The 6,447-nt window shown below is 47.0% G+C and overlaps 1 protein-coding gene across 1 annotated transcript in view; it reads left to right on the plus strand.

Annotated features, from left to right (window-relative positions):
• The window catches only part of LOC135913045 (uncharacterized), a 273,676-nt gene that overhangs the window by 77,544 nt on the left and 189,685 nt on the right, over positions 1 to 6,447 (plus strand). The gene's annotated exons all lie outside the window — the stretch shown is intronic.

Genomic DNA, 6,447 nt, shown 5'->3' on the forward strand with positions numbered 1-6,447 from the left:
CTGTAGCTTATGATGCCAAAATTTTGTGATCTTGCATATGTATTTTGAAGTGAACATTTTGCCATTGAAACATTTAAAGCCGATGGAAACGTTAAAGCCACACCTTGTTAAGTCTCCACAGGTTCTTCGTGGCATCACTGTGATTTGTCGCTGATTGATACCAATTTCGGGAAGCAGGCCATACACGCGCTTCCTTCCGAAAGACCTGTCTGTGTTTCGCGGAAAGGTCTTTCTGCCCCCCTCCGCTTATCTTAGTGCTAGGCACCCCCTCCCCTTTTTTTCTACCCTTCAGACTGCTAATGGTGTGCATTTAAACCTACACCTGAAACTGGTGTAATGGATCTACTCACTGAATATAGCTTAGGCACCGCTCTGAAACGTCGTATTTTTTTGCTGCGAGCCAGGAGTGCTAAACACTGTCGTAGTCATAATGTTGTTCAATACAGAAGTCATGGTAAAAACTGAACAGCATTCCAAACACTAAGTTGGGCACTTGCTTACGAGTATTATGAAACAAGATTTTACGGTGCAATTTTAGACGGAACACAGCGAGATAACAGGACAAGCACAGGATCTCGCTGTGTCTCGTCTAAAATTGCGCCGTATAACCATGTTCCATAATACTTGTGTACTGTGGTACGTCGATCTTAAATACGAGTGGAGGGTCTGTTTCTTGCAATTTGTCCGAATTGCTAAAAGAGATTTTTGCCTTCCATCGCTTCGGCACGGCGTCAGCAGTGGGCCTTGCCGTGTGCTCATCACTGTTACAAGGGTCGCTCGCCTTAAGCGGCGGTTTTCAAACATGCAGCCGCTGCGGTCCCCTTGACCCGCTCAGATGTCTACTAAAATGTTTCATTTGCACAAAAGAGACGTGAAATGACAGCTATGGCAACCTAAACCATGCTAAATGAGCAGCTGTTAAGATAAAGACTTCATGCGTCAAGTGCCTCCAGTTCCTGCTGTCAGCGGTCATTCCGAATGTTCCAGTGTTTACGTTTTGTGATCAAGGACAAGGCTGATGAGCCCAGTTGAAACTAAAGTTATTCGAAGTCGGAAGTATGATTGGGCATCGACTGCGTTTTAATGCGATTAGCATTCTTTGCCTCCTTCAGGCGTTTTGAGCCATCCGCCCGTCCGTCTGTCCTAGGTATCCATCATACCTACCAGCTTGGGCAACTAGGCACGTGCTCGTGGTCGCGATGCTATCGTAGTCGTTGCATGTCCGTAATTCCAGCTTTGGCATCCGGATGCCGCCATGCCATCGCCGTCGCGCCATCGTCGTCATACAGCCGTCGTGCTTCCTTTGTCACACCGCCGTCGTGCTGCCGTCGTGCGAGTTCAGTCGTTGTCATTGAAACTTCGTGATCTCACTCTCGTCATGCCGCCTTCTACTCGGGCGCGGTGGCCTAAATTCTCTGACAGCTTAGGCCACTATGTATGTGCTCGTGGTCGTGACGCAGTCGTATTTCCATTCTCGTATTTCCAGCTTGGTCAGCCGGCTCCCGTCGTGCCGTCATCATCACGCCATCGTCGTCGTACAGTCGTTGTGCGCTCATTGTCATACCACCACTGTGATGCCGTCATGGTCGCTCCATTGTTGCTTAAAAATAAGCACTATACGTGTTCAATGAACGGGGACTTGAGGAATACGGTGTCGCTACATTGCTCGAATGCTAATCGCGTTACCGTCGACAGTCCATCGGCAGATGAGTTCCTTCGTAATATCTTTCTTTTGCGATTTGCTCGATATCATTGCGGATAACAGGAGTTCGGACATATGATGGATGGTTCCAAAAGCGTTAATAACTAGACATGTGAACTTCTCGCTCAAAATAGACCATGTTTGACGACGTGATGTCTCTAGAGCGGTACCTGTGGGTTCATGCAAGCTTTCACGATTACTCCTTTGGGGTCCGCGTACCGTTCCGTCGAAAAACACTGCTCTTTTCGCGCCGTCTTCAAACAGTGCGGCTCGGTCTCTTACCGATGACGTAGTCGTACTGCTCTCGCAACTGCCCCAGCAAGTAGTCCCGGAGTACGGGCAAATCGGTGAAGGGCACATGCACGACCAAGTTCACGAGGGCCAAGAGCAGGCCCACCGCGTTCTGTGGTGGAGCACCGCGACCCCACAGTGCGCAGCTGATGGCATCGAAGTCGCCGCTCATCTTCTCGACGTGCTTATCTGAGGGGAAAAAAAATTGAACTAAATGGTTTGCAACGCACCGACTCACTAGCTCTCGTCATCGCTTATGCATTGCCTCTCGCCGAGATGATAAAGAGGGAGAGGAGAAGGGGCAGGAAGCATATGGCGGGGTCATTACACGGGAAATCTGGCGCGTGCCGTGCAGCTGTTCCGTGGTCCGTGTTCCGTGGTTCCGTGTTCCGTGGTTCAGCTGTTCCGTATAAAGTCGTGTTTAAAAGCTGCCTAATTGTCGTTTTCCTCTTAACTCGGCATAGCGAAGCCAAAAAAAGAAGAAAAGGAAGCGAAGGAAAGAAACACGAGGAAATACGGAAAGCGGGTGAGGCAGAGAGGGTGACCTGAGTTAGGCCTGAAGCGAATGACTATGTCGGCTGAACGAGACCTAATATAACCGCTTGCACTTTCGCAGAAATGGCCCTTACACAGCTACCAGCACTGCCGGTGATGTGGTCATTCCTGCCTCCATTTAATTCAAAATTTCACACCCCACGGATTTAAAGGGATCGTAATGCGCGGCTCTTCGATGTGGTGTCTATCACATTGCTCAACAGTCACCCACTTGATGGGCTGTATCGTCCAACTCAAAAGCAGCCTTACGTATGTGAATTGTGGACGTTACGTGCAGCTGGAAACTGAAAAAACAATTCGTCGCCACGCTCAACGTAATAAACACATCATAAATTTGGACTCATCGGCAACGATAGTACTGACAAGTCTGCGTATTCCACTGACAAAGACCAGCGTGTGCCCATCTCGTTGAGAGATAAACGGGATGGGAAAGGCAGGGAGGTTAGCCGGATAAGATGCTGGTTTGCTACCCGCTGACAAGAACTGCGCTGGAAGTTATCCCACTTGCTGATTACATCAAGCAAGGGCAGAGGGGATTATTACGTGTTACCGACGCTCGATTACCCCCACAAGCGCTCTCTTTCGACTTAGACTGCCCCATGTGGGACTACACTTTTGTCAGTTATTGCTGCATTCTTGCTGAGTGTCACCTTCACCAACAACCTCCTCATTACTGAGAGCAAAGAACGGCATTGCCGCTTCCGCTCTCTTGCGGTTACGATGAATTTTCATCGTACACGGTTTGCGTGAATTTTTTTTTTCACACGGCGAGCGGAGCACCCACCTCTGCGATACTCTTGGTCGCTTGGATGGTAGACTTGTACGCGGAAAACGAATAGAGCGACGATGCGCTGCCTGAAGTATACCGGGCTCTGCGGCCTGTGATGTGGAGACTCGCACGCGTGAGTGGCGCACGCATTTTGTATGTTTCTCACTTCTTTACTTTGTGTTCGTTCCACCCGGATTCTCCAGTGTCGCCAACCGGCAATACTTCTGATTCACATGTTAGTGCGCCCAATTCGCAGCTCGTTAGACAGAACCCGTTCGGGCTAATGCTTAAGCGAGCAGCCGGCGCTTTGTTGGGGGAATTTTTCGATAGCATTAAAAAGCATTTGCTCCCGCCCTATTGTGCACGAACGCCTTCATGTAAAGTAAATTGTTTTATGGGCAATCGTCTCTTGTTTGTTTTTCTTTTTCGTCTGCGGATGTCTTGAAGCGGCCTCCAGTCTTGCATCCCCAAGTACAGAGTACTTGCCGAAGGTTCCTTCCAATGTCCCGACATCCGCATTTACAACGAGTAACTGTCTTTGCAGCACACGGCATCGATCCTGAACGTATTGGGTCAGTGCTTCGAGTGGCCTCCCTAATCGTAGCTTTCTGCGCCCGCTATTGTGTGCACTGCAGTCGTAGACTAGCGATGAGGTGGGATAAGCTTATGACGTATACGTACGTGTTTGTAGTCCCGCAGGTTGACCAGGAACACGTGTGGCTGTGCTAGTAGCGGCCAATACTCTTGCTCACTAGGTATGCCATAGGAATGACCACATACAGGGTGGTCATCTTTAAGTTTGATGGAATTAAAAAAATAACATGTTGCAGATAACATAATTCTAGTCCTGGAGCTGGATTATTCAGAGAAGTGGTCATTACTTGCGCGATAAATCGAAACATAAATTCAATGAATTAACAAAAATGCACTAATTATATTTTGAATTATTTGTTTTACGCGGCACATATTGCAATTTACGAATTGTAGCCGGCGAGCTTGCAAGGCGTATACTTTTGGAATGAATTTCCAGAATGACGCCAGTGAGATATGCGCCATCAAACTTTCCGTAAAAACGCACTGTTGCTCCACTTGCTTATTTAACAAAATGCTATTTCCTGCATGGAAGCACAGAGGTATCTGGAACGCGCACGTATTTCGTTCCACACTTCGGGAAATAATATCTGGAAATTGGCGTCATCTTCGACATTCATTTGAAGCGGATACGTCTTGCAAGCTCGCCGGCTACAATTCGTAAATTGCAATACGCGCCGTAAAATAAGTATTTAGCAAGTTTATTAGTGAATTTTTGTTAGTTGGGTGAACGTGTGTTTCTATTTCTCGTGCTAGTAATGTCCGCTTCTTCGAATAATCCCGCTCAAGGACAAGAATTATGCTACCTGCCACAGACGATTCTTAAAAAGTTCCATAAAACTTAAAACTGGTCACCCCGTATAACTTCGAAAAGCTTTCCTGCTACTTTAAATGCAGGCACGCAGGGACGCGTGGAATTTCGTCATTGAGAGTAGCTTTTATCGATACAATTATGAGCCGTCGCTTTGCTTCCACGTTTTTGTCAGATTGTGCTATTTACTGTTGCCTTAGGCTAATTTGTGAATGAAAGGCTGTCGTGCGCAGGGTGCGAAGCAGTGCTGAATGACAAACTATAATGTAAGTTTTCGTTACCAGAAGGCAACGTGCAAGCTTCACTATAAAATCTAGTACTCTTTCTTGTCCAAAATTCCGACCTCACTATTTTTTATGACGCCACTTGCCTTGCGATGACAAATATTTTTTGAGGTCCCTGTGTACGGCTGAAGTATGGGAACGAATTACGATATAGCGCGGAGACTAAAAGAAACGAGGAATAATCACACATATTTTTTCATGCCTTCGTGCTATTTTATCTGAAGTCATGTGCCAACAGGTCGTAGTGAACGCATTGCTAATTACCTTTTTCGTTGGTCTTTTGTGCAGGTAAGAATTTTGCTTCACCCCGAAAAAAAAAAAAAAAAGCCGTGTGCGCTCACTCGGGTAAGTCTTCTGCCAGGCTGAACGATTCCAAGCTAGGTCATTTAGAAAAACGCATGAAAAAAAAAAGTTTCTTCCGTGGCAAGAAATCGTAGCACGCTTGTAATGCTCTGGTGCATTTCGAGAGTCTGTTGTTGCATCTTGGGACCCGGGATGCTGGATGGCAGGTTCGCGGTTCAGATCAAAAATGTTTTGTTTTACGTTGCTCCTAATTATGTTCGAGACTCTGCTAGAGCTTCACTGAAGCCGAGTTCACGCCGCGTGCAGCAATCCATGCTTCAAGGGGCCAGGAACTAAGCGTATAACAACGACGCCAGGTGCGGCGTTATTCAGAGCGATCACGACTCCATAGCGCAGGGTGAATCTAAAATATCTATCTCCTCAAGAACCCCTCCAATTTCCAAGCACCGTCTCGGCCACTCGACGTGATTCAGGGACCGTCTCGACTATACTCCATTTGTTTAGCGAAACGTGTGCGGTACAAATGAGCCAAATAATTTCCGTAATGGCTGAAACACTCTATATTTGCAGCGGTCCGGATTGCCTATTAGGCTCCTGTTGCAGCGCGCAAATAATTAGAATGCGCCGATGCCGGAAACGATGTTGCTGACGTCAGGTTGCACTGCACACCGTGGTACTCGCAAGAAAGCTCCAGCTTTAGTCTTACGTATCTACATTTATTCGCTATGCACCAGCGGAGAGAACGCCGCCTCACAGATATAAATTGTCTAAAATACTTGGCGAGGCGTGTCTCTCACAGTGTGTGTACACAATGTTATAGAACTAGCACCCCCACTCGAATGAATTCTCTCTATACGTTACATTACGCGCAACATACCTGGAGAAACGCTGCAGAACGTAACGCCGCATGTTTTGAAAGTCTTCAAAATGCATAGTCAGAGTGGCTGCTGGACATACTGTTTTTTAGGCCATACAGAATTAAAAGTAGATCGCCTGCGGCATATAGCATAATTGTAGTCATTGAGATGGGTTGTTCAGTGAGGTGGGTATTACAATCTATTACAATCTACAATCATATTGCAATCTACGAATTGTATTTGGTGAGTTCGCAACGCGTATCCATTTAGAAGGATTTTCAGGA

Source organism: Dermacentor albipictus, chromosome 1 (assembly GCF_038994185.2).
Source record: "Dermacentor albipictus isolate Rhodes 1998 colony chromosome 1, USDA_Dalb.pri_finalv2, whole genome shotgun sequence".
NCBI lineage: Eukaryota > Metazoa > Arthropoda > Arachnida > Ixodida > Ixodidae > Dermacentor > Dermacentor albipictus.